Raw genomic sequence first — 17,980 nt, 5'->3', positions numbered from 1 at the left:
GACAGAAAGAAATTAACCTTTGATGCTTCACTTTGACTAACCAGGACAGAAAAATGTGTCTTCTCATTGCAGACATGCAATATTATATTAAGTTATACGACACAGTATGGTATGATATGATAAAATATCAATTTGTGCACTTGAGTGTATATGTGTACGTAGAAATCCATATTTATCCTCACAGCTATTTATAGCAATGCCTCTATGTTCCAAGAAGCAAGAAAAGATGGAGAGTGGGCAAAGATTAATTGTGATAGAAACCTTCTTAAGACAAAGCCAGAACCAATGTTATTTGTTAATACCTTTAGAAGCTGTATAATTATCAGAGCTAAGGTTGAGCAGAAATTTTCCAGTAAAAGAGTTGTTCATGACAGTGATCATTTGCTAAAGCAGACCTTGCAGCATCACGGGCAAGGTAGCATTGGGAACTGCTCATTTCTCTGGAGGGATCCATGGGGTTTTGGCAGCCCACAGAAAGAAGAACGACCCAGGCACTTTCCTGGGAGCCTGGGAAGTCCTTGAGATTCAGGTTAACCACCTGTTCCATTTCATTAAAATATAAAATAAGAACTAGAACAGAAACCTTCCTTTTTTCCCAGAATGAGTTTTCTTTGACGATCCTTCTGCATGAGTTCTTTCATTTTCTAGCATCTACCTGAACCGGTATTTTTCCCCAAACTCCAGAATCCCTGGTGGAATAAACCCCCCTATCTTTGCCTGTAATGGCTCTGCCATGACCAGTGTTTTATAGGCATGGGAGGAGACTATGTCTGACCCAGAGAGCTCCTAATTTTAAAGACGAAAGAGGGAGAAGTATAAGACTGCACAGTCTGCAAACAGGAAAGCAGAACAAAGGGACCAAGGGTGGATTTTTTCCTCCGAGAACTTTATTTCTCAGCTAGAAATCTGATCTGCAGCGAGGGGGGCCAAGGGACAAGCCGTGTTTATAACACAGCCAAGGACGCTGTTCCCTCGGTCCAGTCCCCCAGTGCACTCAACACTCCTAAGCTGCGTCTACTCTATAAAGGCCCAAGAAAACTTAAGCTGCCTTAAAAAAAAAAAAAAAAAAAAAAGAATTTGCAATGGCACGTCTTCTTAACCAGCATCATGGAAATGTCACGCTGCTCTGCATATAGCCTTCAGGATTGTGTCTGTAACACTTGAAATCCTGCCCAAGTCTGGCTTCGCTCTCACTAACAGGTACTCTGTGTGCTTCTGCATCTTTTCCTACAAGCAAATGTTGCAACTTTCCTATTGCGACAGCTGTAATAGGCATTCACTTTACTCTGTTTTTCCTTAACACTCCTGATTCCTTTTATATCTAGTTGGGAATACACTCAAGCGCTAATGGCACTTGTTCAGCCATCCAGAGAAGGCGCAGTGTCGCCTTTCCAGCTATTTGTATTTCTTCATTTTGGAAATCTGAACTTTGCCGAGATCTAAATGCCTGATATTTAACTTAGATTCATTCCTCTTAAGGTCAGAAGGCACCATTAAATTATCTGGCAACACAAGATTGGCATCTACTTGGAGGAGGGAGGTTTTAAATCAGTCATTCCTTCCTCTTACTTCTGTTTGGACAGTAAGAGGATTCCAGGTGCCAGATAATTAAGTCACCACTGACAGATGAGACAGGTGATAGACCTGCATCCATATGCTATCATTTCTAGTTTGGTAACCTCAAGGGATGTGGCTCACGCTGCATGATAGTGATCTACAGCTGCTGGTGTTTGCTCATCGGTCAGCACAGGCTCCTTCTGCCACCGCCTGATGGAAAAGTCCTAAGGGGCTGAGCAGAAATGTAGCTTTTAAGGCTCCAAAGACATCATTTCGTGGAAAAGGACCCGCTCTGGGGTTTCAGGCCATAAGCACTTTCTGCTGTCCTCCCTATGGGGTGGTTCAAAGAGTTGGGAACAGCATCGGTGCAGTCCTGCACAATGGCAAATAGTCTGAAGTGCCTTGCAAGCCACTTCCAAATCTTTCAATCTACGTGTGAAAAATGGCTTGAATGGTATAGGAAGAAATGGCACTAATAAGCCCTATGAAACCCGTTGGTAAGGCAAAGCAAGGAGAGCTGCAGGGGAGCTAAGGGAGTGTGGCAACAGCCAAAAAATTCAGAAACTCCTTCAGCAAACAGGGAGAGAGACATACCACCACCCAGGCAGGTCTGACATAAGGGTTTTGAACAGGAGCCTTCAAAGTTTTATTACTAGGCTCCTTTTTGTAAGGCAGGGCACAGCAAATACTCCATTTAAGGCTTCTGTGGAGTAGAACCAGAAATATCCAGCCTTGCAAATATCCTCACCAGCCAAGCGCGGAGCCGAGACATGCAAAATGAGCGCCCGTCAGCTTGGTGCCAGCACAACAGAAGGCAGAAGTGCTTCAAGGAACTTGTGACAGGTTCTCTGGATGCACTAATTCGAGACGGGCCAATCCCTGCTCGAAATGTGCAAACTCTCACACTCCTTGGCATGACCGCGCAGCCAAAATGCACATTTTTTAAAGGATTCAGAGAAAACGCGACCAAAGGGACAGGAACGCAGAAGAACTTGGCAATGGGAAGCAGATGCTTCCTAGGGAGGAGACAGGACTTAGTTCGAAAAAGGTTTGAGGGAAACTTTATATATAGCAATGAAGTTGCTGAAGTCTATTTTATTGCAGAATATCTAACTTACAGGGAGGACTGTACTCTAAACAGTCACACCTAGGAAAGCAACTCTGTGGAGGTTCACTCGGGAGAGTGAGGCAACTTAAGTGGTACAAATATCAGTGCTCTGGTTTACCTACAGCAGCCGCTGCCGGCAGAGGCTGCGGCCATCCATCACAATCCAGGTTATCCAGGTTTTGTCATTCGCTGCTCTCTAACAACCCCTCTGAAACCCCGGAGGTGGCGTACAGGGATGCCTACAGCGGGAGGGTGAGCTGGTGTGCAGGGCTGGAGCGGGAAAGAGAAAGAGAGGGGATCAAAATGCATGTAAGGCACAAAACAAAAGTACAGGGACTCAAGATGAACTCCAAAGTTGCTGGCAAGAAAGAGAAACATGACCATCAGTTTTGAGGAGGGAGGTGGTACCGTCCAGGCTTGGTCCTGGCTAGTGGGATACAGTTTTTTGTTGAACTTTGCCTGAGAACTGTAATGGTGCTAAGCACCAAAACGGAAAGAAAATGAAGGACAGGCTGACTTGTGAGGGATGGAGTTACCTACCTAAAAGAGAGAGAAATGGCAGGTTTGAGGGGAAAGGACCCAGGACAGGGTAGAAAGTCCTACAAAAGAAGGAAGAGAAAGAACATCCCTATTCTCCTTTATTGCACTAAAAAAAGGGCTTGCCTCCAACCGAAGGGATCTTACTTTACTTTCTTCTCATAGGCAAGTATGAAATATATTATTCCAAATGAACCTCAGTTCCATCTTGAGCTGAGCCTTTGCACCCTTCAGTTAGAAAAAATAAGACACTTGCGGTTCTCTGGGCTTCAGTCCTTTTCATACTGGTGTTAATTTTATTTTTCAGGCTGAACAAGATCACTCCTCATTCACATCTTAGGGCCTCCTCATAAAATTAGCCTGGGAAAGCAAGACAATTGGACTGAAAGTTTTTGGAATTGCCTTGGCTTTGGAACACTCCTAAAAACCTCAGGTTTCCTTGGAAATATTCCCCCTTTGACCAAACCAAACCTGCTCTATTTCCACTAAGTGTCACAAGATCATACCTCCCTCCAGCGGGACCAGAGAGTTTCCTTCCTATAAAGCCGGGGTTTAAAGGCCAGCTGCACTCCCGAGGCTTCAGCAACAGCCTGCAGTCGCCAGCACACCACATGCCAGAAACCAGCATCTATACGGGCTCACAAAGGCTGTAAAACATCTTGTGCAGAGTGGAGGAAAAAAAAAAAAAAAAAAAAAAAGCCAGGGAGCTTTGCCAAACACTTTCTGCTTATCTGCACCTATGCCAAATGCTTTGCAGTCTTTTGCAGGGGGCATCAGAAAGTTACCCAACAGCAGCCCCGGGAAGCAGGGACGTCCCTTCTGCCAGTGCCCTCGGAGAACGGCTGGGGCAGAGCTCGTGCTCCCGAGGAACTGCAGTAATTTTGAGATGTCTGCATAGAGATTAGGCTCTCTGATGCCCCTGGGGAGAAAACTTTCATCTGAGGCACAATTTAATTCCAGTCCTGCCACAGAATCCATTTGCAGCCCTGCTGACACACGCACAAGACTCCTGCCTCAGTTTCCCCAACCATAAAAAATGTTAGTATGTCCTTCACAGTTGTCTTGGGCACTGAAGGGACATCCACTTCTGAATCATGTAGTTTGGAAACAGAGAAGCAGAGAAACGGGAGAATACAGGACACGAGCTAAGCTCCTTTTGAAGAGGATTTGGGCTTCTGCAGCGGTTTGGCATTGCTGCCCACACTGTCCTGTAGGGACCTACGAGACAAGCTCTTCCCCAGACCTAACATGAACCTTTGGCTTCACGAGAAGCAGCTTCTCCCAATTTGGGATGTAGGAGGAGGGTCTTACAGGTAAGAACTTCTTTCTTGCCCAGAAGGAACAAAGCTTGGAGAGAAAGTGAACCAAGGGGAGAGCTGACTTAAGCTGTGCCCTTCGCTGCTTTGAAAGGAGCTGAGAGGAGCTGCATTCGCCTGTTGCAGAGAGAGAAGAGACAGTTTGAAGTGCAGCAATGTTTAAGCAGTAGAGAAAAGCCACTGTCCTGGCTGGGGTGGGTGATCAGGAGCATCCAGCCAGGCACTGGTCAAGGGAAGAGCAATGAAGATAAGCACTTTGCAGATGAATATACTTTACCCCAATTAACTTTCCCCTTCTGTATTTTGTTTCCTTTGCCAGTGGTCATTCCCCGACGGCTGGTCCTGGCAACCCAGGGTGAAGCACTGGGTGCTTTTGCCTCAGCAGCCTTTCCCCTAGCAGCAGGGCAGCCCCAGCTCCTGGTGCTGCTGGAAGCTGCAGTGAAGCCTTTCATCATGAAAGAGTAATTTCTTCCACTGGGGGAGTATTCAAAAGCCACGAGGGGCCACAGAATATGGCCTATGGATATGCCTATCCAAGAAGGCATAAGCCTGTTTGAGGAGCTTACAACATAGGAAGGCAATAACAACACAGGAGAAACAACGGGAGAAGGCACAGACAGAGGGATACAGGATGATCTGGGGTTCGGGCAGCCAGTCAGTAAGTCCTCACTTCAGTGTGGTTTTATTATTTCTCTATATAACCATTTGCTTAACCAGCCTCAAGTCTCCAACTGTTAGCTCCCCTTCCAACACAACAGAAATACTCAGTTTTGAAGGGGAAACACAAAGCACGTATCTCTGAGCGACCTTAGTCCCCCCTCAGAAAGCACAGGCAAAGGCAGCTCCCAAACTGCTGCCCTCGCAGGTCAGCCTGAATCTGTCCTTTGCAAAGGATGGCTGATTTTGACTTAAACACAGCTGAGCCTTATCCTCGGCTCCTGCAAGCTGGCATCCACACGCTGAAGTGAGGGTCCCTACTAACGGCTGCCAGGGGAAGGACCCGGTCCTCCCTGTCCACAGGTGTTGCAGAGGACGCACGAGCATCCTGACGGCACTGGACGGATGCTCCTGGCCACCCTGTGACCGAAGGAAGATCCCTCCCCACATGCCTGCCCTCGTCCCTCACATCACCTCCTTCTCGCTGTGCAGGCACCAGTGCAGGATCTGCCCCGATAATGAGATCCAGGACTGTCACTTCTGACATGGAGCTGACTTTTGTCAAAACCTATCATTAGGACTCTGTTTCCCCACTGTTTTGAACCTTCTTACGTACAACATTGAAGCCTCAGATTTGTCAAAACACGCAAAGGTGCTGCCAGAGGCTGAGCAACTCATTTTAGTCCCTTTACAAAGCCATTTTACGGAAAGAAACAACATGTCAGGGCGATGCCAACAACTGACTGTACCAACAAGGAGAGATTTGACGTACTTTTCTATGCTGCAGTGACTGTTATAATAAAAGACAGCAGCGCATTAGTGAAAGATTTATGCTAGTATTTCAACAATGGAAAACATGAGCTTTGCTGTATTCTCATTCACACCGAGACAGGCAGCGAGGGCATGTCATGTAACACTATTTCCAGGAATGATGTTACAATTGAAGAAATGCTGATTTGCTGGTACAGTAAGACAATTCCTGGAAGCAGGAGAGACCCTCGTATTATTATCATTGCAGAGGGAGCATTTGACTGTACAGCCTCTTATCCCGGGCTGTTTGGGAGGGACGGCTCTCCTGCTCCTGAAGGGTAGGAAGAAAAGGTGAGCCAGAAAGCCTGGGAGAGCTGCCGTTCCGCCGTGGCCCCCTCTGCGTGGCAGCAGCCTCCCTGGCACCGTCGTCAGAGCCCTCCATGCCAGCAAGCGCAAGTGCCAGCTAATTGAATTTGCTAATGATACATTCTCTCAAAACCCTTCGCGCCGTACCCACCATTTTGTGCTTGCAATTGAATTACAAGGGGAAAAAAAAAATGCCATGTGGTGTCATTTGACATTTAGATGTCAAAGTAACTGATTGACAGGGAAAAAATCAACAGCGAAAGGCCCGTTCCTGCCAAAGCCAGCGGGGAGGTTGCCAGAGGCGTTGGGAAGAGCAGGATCGGGGCCCTCACGGGCCAACGGGATGAGGCAAGGTGGTGGGAGAGCGGACAAGCAAGCCCCATGCCAGGTTATTCTGGCCCTGAGAGATGCAGGAGGAGGGAATCAGCCACCTCCAGGAGCATCCTTCTCCACCCCCCATCCTCCAGCACGGGGCTTTGGGACCCACGGAGGGAGGGAGGGAGGGAGGAGACCCCGACACCTTCAAGGGAGGGTTGTTCTGTGCAGAGCCTGGGAAGATGGAGTTCTCCCACCTTGTCAGAGGTTTAGACATCTTGGTGCTTTTTTCTGCTCCTGTTCAGGATAAAGAAAGGAGGGATTTAAAAAAAAAAAAATTCTGAGCTGACCATTGGGAAAAAAGCAAATCACTCATTTTGATAATTTTGAAATATTTTCTTCAATTTTTTGCTTTACAGAATTTTTATTGGTTTTAGCCTAAAGCAGAAAGTAACGAAAGGTTCAAAGCAAAAAGGAAAATTGGACAGTTTTCATAATTTAAAAAAACCCTTTTCACCCAAAACCTTTTCAAACTGAAGAGATTCACCCCAACAGGCCCCATCCTGCAAAAAGCCTCAGCAACAGTAAATATGACTTTTTTCCAATGGAATTAAAGGTTCGCGCCCAGATTCCTGGTGAGCCCAAGGAGGGAGACCTGCCTCGGGTCAGTGAGGTGGGAAGGGGACTGCGGAGCTGGGGTCCCAGACCGGCTATGCAACACACATGCACGTCAGCACGCTCACACGCGCAGCCTCCATCAGCATCCGCGCGTGGTCCGGGAGTGCAAAGCGCAGCTACAGCCATGGGCCTCTGGTTTGAGAAAGGGAAAAGAGAGAAGGGAAAAAAAAAAAAAAAGGGGAATTGCAGTTGCACCTTTTCTCTTTCCCAGACCTCACGTGGAGGTTGGGTAAATAAGTGAGGTTTTGGGTCACCCGCTGCAGGCAGCCCCGGATCCACCTGCACAGTGCTCAGCTGCTGGAGGGGGGCGAAGGCACAGATTCCTATAAGAGAAGAAGAATATTAATAATACGAAATTAAAAGCTCTCTCTCCCTCAAGCTCACTTACGCACTGGCTATAGCAAACAAGGCACATCAGTGAGCTTCCTCGCCTGCCTCCGTCCCTGCCTGCAGCAGCAGATCCCACGGACCACTGGTGCTGCGGGTTTCGGTGGGCTTCGGCTCAGCCCCCCGCAGACCAGCGCTGGGCAGGCAGTGGGCGCTGGGACTCGCACGTGTTTTAATGGAATGGACAAGGTATGTACGTGGAGTTAAAAATAAAGCTTTGGGGCTTTTTTCCTTCTCTTAGATGCAGGTGGGGCTATAAAACCCTGTTAGCATGAGTCAGAGAGCCAGACTTGGCAAAGATTGGCTTGCCACTTTAAAAACAGAGCACTAATTAAATCAAGTAACAACAAGGAAAAAAAATACCTCTTTTTTTCCAATAACTAATCCAGCCTGAAATGAATTAAAAATATTTTACCTGGACTCTATTCATGTACAGAATAAAGCAAAAAAACATGCCTGAAAAAAAAATTGCTTGGCAAAAACCTAATGCAAATTGCTCTAGCATGAAAGTGCAGACTTTTTTTTAAGCAGTTTAGATAGATTTAATCACGAAGCTGAAAGCCTCCTTCTTTGAGGAGAGGCCAAGTGAATAGCCCTCACTTGGGTGTTCTTTTTAGGGGAGAGAGGATGGGACCGTCAGAGTCATTCTGAATATCCCATTACAAACTGCTACTAACAGGCAAAGGTGTATCCTTTATCTTCCAGTGTATATTTTACATCCATGTTGCAACTGTAAGAGAGGCTGTGAGTGGGTTCATTAAGGTGATGTTATGGCAGAAGTTTAGGCTTTGGGTTGGTCCTGTATCCCCTGCGCAGAGATGTGCCATCGCTTGTAAGCCCTTGCTGGGTGATGCTGCACAGCCCCGCCGGGCACCGCGGGTGCCTCTGCCCCAGCATCATCCCTGACATGGAGATGCTGAGCTGGTCCTCACGGCAAATCTTATGGGTACAACCAACCTGAATGATTTTAATAGCCATTACAGCAATTTCATTCCCTTATGTTCCTGCTTCATGCAAACACTTCAGGAAAATGCAATCAATTTTGAACTCGCATCAATGCATAAAAATGTTCATTCTTCCAGTACTCCACAGTTCCTTGGCACTATCCTTACAGATTTTCTTCCAGGTTTTTTTTTTTTTTTTAATCGTATGTTGTTTATAAAAAAAAAAATCTTCAGAAATGTTAGTGTCAGTGAGACACAGAAAATTAGCGTGAAAAACATTCAGTAAAAATACTGGAATGTGACAGGAAATAATCTATTTTTAAAAAGCAGCTAATTCCTCCTGAGCACGCCACACTTGCAGAATTAGTTAGCAACAGTCAGGCTTCACACAGGACTCATGGGACAAAGTTATATGGCTTGTGTTGTGCAGGACATCCGATCAACTCGTCACAGGATTCACTTGCCTATAAAATTACTTGGGGCAGAACGATGCACAAATCCAGCTCACTGTACATGACAGTCACGCCATTAACTCCAATAGAAATCTGCTCGCCTGAATAAAACAAGAAAGACTTGCCGCGGAATTTCTATCAGCACAGTGAGCAGTAATAGATACAAAGGGTACAGCCTGCAGTTATTCATTCTGGAGATTTATTTTTATTGGGAGCTATTTACAGAAGTATCTGCAGCTGCACATTCGCGGACGCTCAGGCCAGCCTGGACCACAGAGCGTTTCCCCAGGCGTGATCCCGGGCGCAGCAGAGGCACGCTGGCTCCTCTCCCCGTCTTTATCTGCTGCAGCCAGTGCTCTGCGTGCTATGTGCAGGCTTATACCTGCACCCAAATCTGCCATTAACTTCAGGGACAAACTTGGCTGCCAAATAAAAGCGATGTCTGGTCCGGTCGGCTGGATGGGTGGAGTACACACCGTGTGCCACAGCAGGGTCTGCATTACCCTTGAAGCCTACGCATAAATCCCATTAACGGTCATTAAAATTCCCGGCTGGTGTTGGAAGGAAAATAGACATTGATTGGTATGCAGGGGAGTTCAGGGGAAGGGAGGAGGCACCAGGGAATTGTGCAGCTCCTGCTTAGGCTCCCAGTCTGCTGGAGGGGGGTGTCTATGGGTCAAATCTGATTTGGGTACAGCTCACCGAAGCACGGGACCCACAGCCACAGCAGCTCCGGTGGGCGCGATGCCGAGCCCCATCACAACTTGTCCTTGCACTGTCCCAAGCATCTCGTGTGAACGTGGCTCCGTGGTATTTCTGCAAGGCACAGAAAACTCAAGGACCATGCCTGAAATTACATGGGAAAAGCAGTGCCGCCTGAGACTTTCCAAGTCCCATTCCTTGCATCTTTTCACTGAAAGCATCTTTGGTTTTTTTCAGAGTGCTCATTTAAATTACATTTAATAAGATAGGCATGTCAGGTTTTGTTTACAGAAGTTTACTGTTCAAGTCAGTAGGGAAAATAAAAATCTATCGACTGTGACTTTTAAACAATAAGAATGCAGATTTTTTTTTATTAGCACTTTATTTCAGTGCAGACAGAAACATCACTGACTATCACTGTTGTTTACTGTTAAAGGCACAGCTCCTACCGCCTTTCCACACATAGAATATTCCCATGGCAATCAATGGAAGTTTAGCATAAAGAGCAAAATACACTCCATCACGTTGTCTCTCTATATAGTAAATGCTAATTTCTTGCCAACTATAAACTTGAAAATTTCTTGCAGTACATTGCAACACAAACCTATTCGCAGTGTGTAATTTAGATTTTTCAAGACGTGTATGTTCCCAGCGGAGAGTCATTTGTGTGTGTGTGTGTGTGAGTATATGTATAGAAGAAATGAGATGTTAATGACTTCTCCATCTACGTTTCTATACTTGTTAGCTTTTCCTAGTAGTTTTCTTCTGCCCTTCAGAGTGCTAATTGTGCCTGTAAAAGTCCAGGAAATTTGTGTCATAAATAGTTTCTGCCTATTATAGCCAATGAAACACATATTGAGACAAATATATGGGACTGAATCACAAGTTATTTCACTGAAGTCAATGGGGTTACTCTGCGTTTTGATTTCGATTTGGCAAAGCATGTGGTCTAAAGTTGGTCTTGGAGACGGGAATAAAATTAAGCACATGCATACGTACTTGTCTGGGGCTTTTTTTTTTTTTAATTGATTCCATACAGGGAGCAGAATTTAGCTAAATGTATTTAATACGATTTCCTTCTGATTTTCGCCACTATAGATAATAGCTTGTATTAGGAAAAGTGTACCATAAATATCATGCATTTGCCAGAGACTAGGCAAATAGGAAATACTGATGCTGCACTTGAATCAGTAGTAGTGCTGATTTTGATGGCCAGGTTATTGCCGTCTGGCCATTAATTTTGCTCATAGGTTGGAAAATAATATGCTTTTCTGTGTTAACTAATTTTGTATTCAGGAGCAATAAAGAATCCTTTGGTTTCTCAGGTGTTCAGAAGTACTACCATTTCTTTGCCATTGTCTGTTCCCAGGTATTTTGGGTGTGTCACCCTCTTTGGTGGGTATATTCGACCCCTAAAACTCAGTTGCTCTTTTTTTTCCCATGTGGTACAGAATTGTGAGTATGTGTGTCTTTAAACAAGGGCACCTGCATAAAAAAAAGTCTATCCTCATTAGATCCATTTTCTCAATTAAATTCAAGTTTCTATGTCCAAAAAGCATAAATCTGGGTATCGATTTAGTCATAAAATAATGAAACTCCCAGCAGTCTTCTAAACCCATTTTACTTGGATGAGCGTATAAGCTTTTAAAATATCAAGTTATTCCAGTATTTAATACACATAACTGCTTCCAGAGGTCTGAAGGCAATAAGGCATATCTTCCCCACTCCATTTGAAGCGCTACAGTTAGAGCTAGCCAGTCCCTCACTACTGGTTTTAGGGCTTTTGACAATTTTATTCAGTGTGAGTTTGATACTTTCTCAACAGGGGCTATATCCCCCGAAGCCAAAATCAATAACCTATCAAATCAAAGCTCTATAAAATACCAATGGGCTCCTGGTGGTTTGCTCCCATAAATACAATTCAGCTTAACTCTACAGTTCCAAAACAGGCTGATTCTACATTTACTGGCCTGTTCCACCAAGTTAACTGTATCATCAACATGTACTTCCAAAAATCTCTTCTTCGGCAACAAATAATGATCTATTCCTTGTAAAGCAAAGAATCAAAACCAATTCTACTTACTTGTATTCAGGGGACAACTCTGAATCTTTTTTTTTTTCCAAACGGGACAGCATTTTGCTGCACCAGGGCATCCTTTACCTTGTTCAAAGGACATGCCCAGCTGAGCAAGTACAACCTCTGCGTGGAGGTAGCTGGAGTCTGGGTAAAGCATTTAAGTTTCTTGTAGTCCTGTTTCAGGTTAAATTGGATTTCATAGTGCATAGATCAATGTTGGTAAACAAGCTTTAAGGTACATTGGCCTCTTACTCAGCCCTGTCTACACTCAAGGCAGTTTGAAAATATAGAAAGAATAGTAAATTGAAGGAAATTTAAAAAAATGCCAGTGTGTTCTATTTGCATCTTTTCCGCTCCTCACACACATGCTGAAGTTGCTGCTTGATAAAACAAAATCTCACAGAGATGAGTATTCTATGAGCTAAGAAACCTTCTCTTCTACCGCAAAGTTAAGTGTAACAGGGCAAGGAGTAACTTACCTTGCTAAATCAAAACAAATTCCGCATACAGTGTTTCTCCCCAGCTGGCAGAGTTTAGCAAACAAACCTGCCCTGCACAATATAACAATCATTCTTCTGATAACTAGGAGCAACATTTCAAATTCAGTGGGTTTGCGAGGTGTTTGATCTGCCGATGCAAGCTGCGGTTCCTTTCCTTTCCTTGCTTGCCTTTAGCACCAGAAAGCTCAGTTGACTACCATGTTATTCCAGGATTTACACTGCTACGCAACTGGAGCAAAGGACCCTCACCGCTGGCTGTTTTCAAATTATTTCAAAAGAATTGAACTGTCAGGTTTCACTGAAATTGCACACACAAAACCTGAAGTAACGTGGTGATGAATTATCCTCCAAATACAAGTATTTTGGTTATTAATGAATATGAAATACAATTACTCCTAGCAGTTTCTTACATACAATCCTGACTCCTGTTCAGCAGCAAGACTAGTTTCTAAATATAGTCTTGAGGTCAGCAAGCAAAAAATGTAAAGTGTGGCCACATTTCAAATGCGGTTTTATATCATAAATCAAAATTAACGCCAAAAACTTTCATTCAAATGAGCGTCTTTTGGTTCTGCCACTCTTCTCTCTGATTAATTCTTCTCCAATAAATATAGCGAGGCAGTTGCTAATCTTTTTCTCTGGATTACATTAACATAGTTCCCCTACAGCAAACATCACAGGAACTTATTTATGTATTGATCTCTCCAGTGTCCTCCAAAAAACCAGTTCTTTAATACTACATTATTCCAGATGGGTCCTTATATTCTTGACTCTGTTCTACAAAATTAGTAAGCACATTTTCTTTTATGTTAATTAAAAAAAAAAAGTTAGAGTGATTGTTCAGACCCAGCCTGGACATATCATCTGGAATAATCTCCTTCCACTATTAATTTCATCCCTGTAGCTAGCAAGGACGATGTCTAGGCTTGGAGGGCTGAACAGCTGCCAAGCAGGACCACAACCTTTGTTTCGTGACATCTCTTGTTTTGACCCCTGCTTTCTGGTCACCGGAGAGATGATTGACTAAGTGCGCAGGGAAGTCCATTTTTAGCACGGTGGACTGGAGCACGGCATGACAAACTGTGATGTCTGAGTTTTGCGTTACACCATCTGGCCTGCCATTTCCAGAGCCTCACATCAGAGTCCTGATGATGTATGTTTAAGCTTGGCGCTATCATTTATCTCGTATCTTGTGTTTAAACAGATGCAAGCTGAATATAACAGAAAAGGAGACCTTGATGCAGGAGTCGCTGCAGAAAGCGATGCTCTTGAGCTGTCTACAGACTCCAAGATTAAGTGTAAAATCTGACAGGGAGGATATGTATTAAAAAATATGTGTTGACAGAATGATTTAACTAATATTTTAAAGGCAAAACATCAACTGAATTTCCATATCATTTATAATGTTAGTGAACAAGGTACTACAAAGCAGGCTATCCCCTTCTGTCACCATCATCTTATTCGCAACTTTATTTTACAGATCAAGAATATTTTAATAAAAGGAAGCTCTGGGGCCTGATTTTCAGCTGCTATAAATCAAGCCAGCTACACTGATAGCACCAGGGTAGCCACATTAATGAAGCGACGCTGATTTACATCAGCTGAGGATCTGGTTCCTAATTCTGATACAAGTTCTTGTACGTAGACATAACTTGCTGCATCGCCAGGAATACAAGACCTCGATGATTACAATGAGCCCTTGAAATGCCGTGGGTGGGAACGCATGACTGAACGGTCTGAACCAGATGTGTTCATCAGCCCAGGAAAAGGAAAGGAAAGGAAAGGAGAGGGGTCTGTCCTGTGCCACGAGGCCGTGCGGTGGTGCTGGGTGCAGGGTCCCCACTGTCCCAATTGTGCTCAGCTCTTTTGTCCTTCATCTCGCCTTAAAATACGTGTCTCCACCTGGATCTAGCTCACATAAATCAGCAAATCCAATGGAGGAGTGACATTTCACACCAGCTTTGGATTCAGCCCCTGAAGCCTAGATTAAGTTCACCAAACTGTAGAAATTCAACTAATTGCAATGCTTAAATCAGCAGTCCAGGTCTGCACTCCTAACCCGCAGAAAGAGGTAGGCACAACCAGAAGGGGCTGCAGCCCTTTTAAGATATGAAGCATATCTTAAACGAGGGGTGCGAACCTCATTTCACTGACAGCAAAGGGAGTGCTGAGCAACTGCATTGATCTTGGACACCTGGGTCCTGACATCCGAAAGAGAAAATATCCCAGGGCAAACAAGCTAATTGATGCAGGCAAATGGGAACTTCTGGGGGAGAAACTGGAGGTTGGAAGCGGAAGAAAACATGATGAACTGAATAAAAGCAGTAGGTAATTGAGATGTGAACAGTTTGGGAAGACTGAACTGTACAAAACCTAGATACGTCACCCTCTTATTCCCTCAACATTGCTGTAAGTGACAACAGCGCTTCCACGATGCCCATGGGACATCCTGGTGCTGAAACTGGACTAGAGGCAGCCACGGGGGGACGAGGCAGCAGCCCCTCAGTGACATACACCCCGCAGCAGCTCCTGAGCAGACAATTTTCAACCCTTATTAAAATGTTAGCACTTTATTTTGTGAATGGAGCGATACTTTTACTGCATGCACAATTAGCCTTTTGTATGAGCAACTTCCTAGCAACTCTGTTTCTTAAAATAGGGACTCACAGTGCAAGCTTTTATCTTATATAATCCCTAAGAAAAAGATAGCTCAGACACCTTTTGGGGGTTTTAAACATCAAACCTTCAGCTTGAGACCTGTCTTTATCAAAGGAACTAGCAGCTCTATCTAGGGTTTATGTTCTTTAGAGGAATTCCAAATTGCCTGTTTTTTATAGACTACCTACATAACAACCTCCTACAGTATTTAAATTTTTGTAATTTTCTACTCCTAATGTGATCTTCACATTTAAATGCACACAGAGTATTTTACATTTATCTATTTAATATCATAGTTATGTCTTTCTTTAAATGCCTGTTATTCAACAACTTATTAATAGTGAACTGTTCTTTTTGAACAGAAGCCATTTAAATCTAGTTAGTTTATGGTGATTTCTTGTATCTTTTCAGCCAGGAGAAAAGCCTTAATAGCCTAGATGACTGTATTTATAAAACATGTTTGTCTATTTAACCTCAGATGTATCATCATTATGAGGAGACTAAAGCATATTTCCTGATTTTTCTTTTCACAGATATTTCATTGCTATGCATTAATAAATGTGACTCCTCTGAAACAGACGTGCTGTTTATCACCAATCCTTAAAAATTGTTTTGGCATTAAAAACCAAATAACTTCTCCCCCACGGAGTGTTTAAAGTCCTCTCAGGAAGCTGTCCCAAAGACAAAGGTCACGGCAGAGCTGTGCTTACCTTGGCTGTCACACTGCTGTGGGGTCCCAACGCAACAGTCTCTCAGCCATCAGGTGCCAGACGTGACCCCATCCACGGCGGTACAGAGCCTGGGCTATGCACGTGGGGTGAGCGGCCTGAATGAGGCTCAAAGAAACATCACCTTGTTCATGAAGACTATCTACCATCTCCTGGGCAGGAAAATATAAGGGAGGAGAAACCAAGCGTAGTGTCATTTAGCATCACATTCACCCCTGCAACTTTCTTACTCCTGTGGACTTGCATTTTGGTGCACAGGTGGGCCATAATCCAGAGGAAAGCCTTTGCACGTGCTGCATTTGAAGAGCAGAAATGCTCACAGGGTTTCAAGGACGTCCTTGGCCACTGCTCTGCATGGGGCCTCCGGAGGCACGCGGCAGTGAAATGTGTGTTTTCCTGACAGGCTCTGGCACGGATGGAGAGGAAGAGATGAGGGCTGAGAGAGAAATGGGATCAGCTGAAGTATCGCTCGTAATGACCCGCGCAGGATCATCAATGGTAGCTCCAGTCAACGGTGTCATTGACTTCACCCACATTGTTCACTCCAGAGCATCTCCCAGGCAGAAGGGAGGTGACCCACTAGCTTCTGATGGGTGCCTGAACATCATTACTCTGAAAAAGGCTGAGCAGGAGGAAATGGAGGGTTCCCCAAGGATGGGGACAACCCAGCTCCCTGCATTACCGCTGGGCCCACAACATCAAGTGATGTCTGAGAAAGGTTTGGCTGTAGAGGTAACCCTGAGCGCAGGGAGGGCCTCGAACCCAGAGCATCTCACCCACCTCTTTGGGTCGTCCTCCTCCCTGCAGAACCCGAGCCGTTCACAGGTCGTGCAGCTCCTGGCCTTCTCCCTTGCTATGGGTACCTAACAGCGAAACTTCAAGGAGTCCTTTTCCTCCTTTTTATTTATCCACCAAGCGTGCTTTGCAAGGGCTAATTTATATTTGGGCAGCAGTGTGTATGAAGGTCTACTCAAGGCAGCTCAGCCACCAGAAAAGTTAATATGTGCTTTGCATTTGCTGTCTCTAATTACAGGAGGGAAGGAGTGGAGGTACAGCTATGCCTGCCTCTGCATGAGCCACTTTGACTATTCCAAAGCTAATTAAATATGTCTCCTGTATATAAAATATATCATCTCCAGATAACAGCATACTGTTAAATTCTTCATCTTATTAAAAGCTTGCATTAATGCTTTTCCAACATAAATTTTAACTGTGGACAGGTACTATTTGAAGAGCCTGACAATAGGACTGACCTAGATTAGGCTGACAGTGCCAAAAGATATATCACCTCTAGCTGTCTGGGGGAGAAGAATGATGAGGAATACGTTCTCCATTATTGCCTAATGCTGATGTGCTGGCTTTATCTCCAGAAACACGGTGTTGCTTCGCCTTCTGCTTGCTTGGTACAGTAGGTGGCTATACCATGCCGAGGAACGATATTCTCTGCTTGCCGTCTCTTATTTCCCATCTTATAACTCAGATGCAGGGAGATTTAATGGGGCATTGGATAATGATTTTAAGGCCCTTGGTAAGTCCCCCAATAGTTTACAAAATTATGGGAGAAGTCAGATAATTCCAGGTGGCTGAGTTTATGCAGTAAGTTCTCACAGGTGTTTAGGTCAGGGCTGTCATCTGTACAGGAGCAGAAAGAAGTCTGCCTGTACCAACACTCAAGCCTTTGCAAATTAAATCTTCTCGAAGGTTGCTTGGACTCTTCTGCTAGGCCTTAGCAAGCAAGGGGCAGTGATGACATGTTTAGAAACCACAGGGAGTTTCACCACATAGGGAACATTTTGTTCTTTTAGTATATGTGCACAGAGCTGATCAGAGATCTTTTCAAGGCATCCTTGTACAAAAAGGAGACAGCAAGTGGGTTCATAAAAAAACCTTTACTGTCACACAACTTCTAATGCAGAAAACAAGAAGACTGCCGAAGAGCAGCAATATTTCTCACATGCATTACTGAATATTCAAAAGATATGAAAATAGCTTTAAGAGTCTAAGAAAATAGAAATTCCGAACATTAATAGGAACTCTGCCATTGATTTTAGCACAGAGCTTGCATTGACACTGTGAGATTGCTCAGTCTTAGACACTTGATTGACACAGTGATGGCTCATTCAAAGTGTATGCAAAGTCAGTGCAACTGTATTAGGCTTTTCTCTTGACTTCAAGTTTTTTAACTTTTTCCATTGACATCCCAAGGGCCACTTTATTGACAGAATAATACTTCTGTTGCAATGCTGGT

The sequence above is a fragment of the Aptenodytes patagonicus genome, chromosome 8 (genome assembly GCF_965638725.1).
Source record: "Aptenodytes patagonicus chromosome 8, bAptPat1.pri.cur, whole genome shotgun sequence".
NCBI lineage: Eukaryota > Metazoa > Chordata > Aves > Sphenisciformes > Spheniscidae > Aptenodytes > Aptenodytes patagonicus.
Note: the sequence above shows the minus strand (reverse complement) of the source record.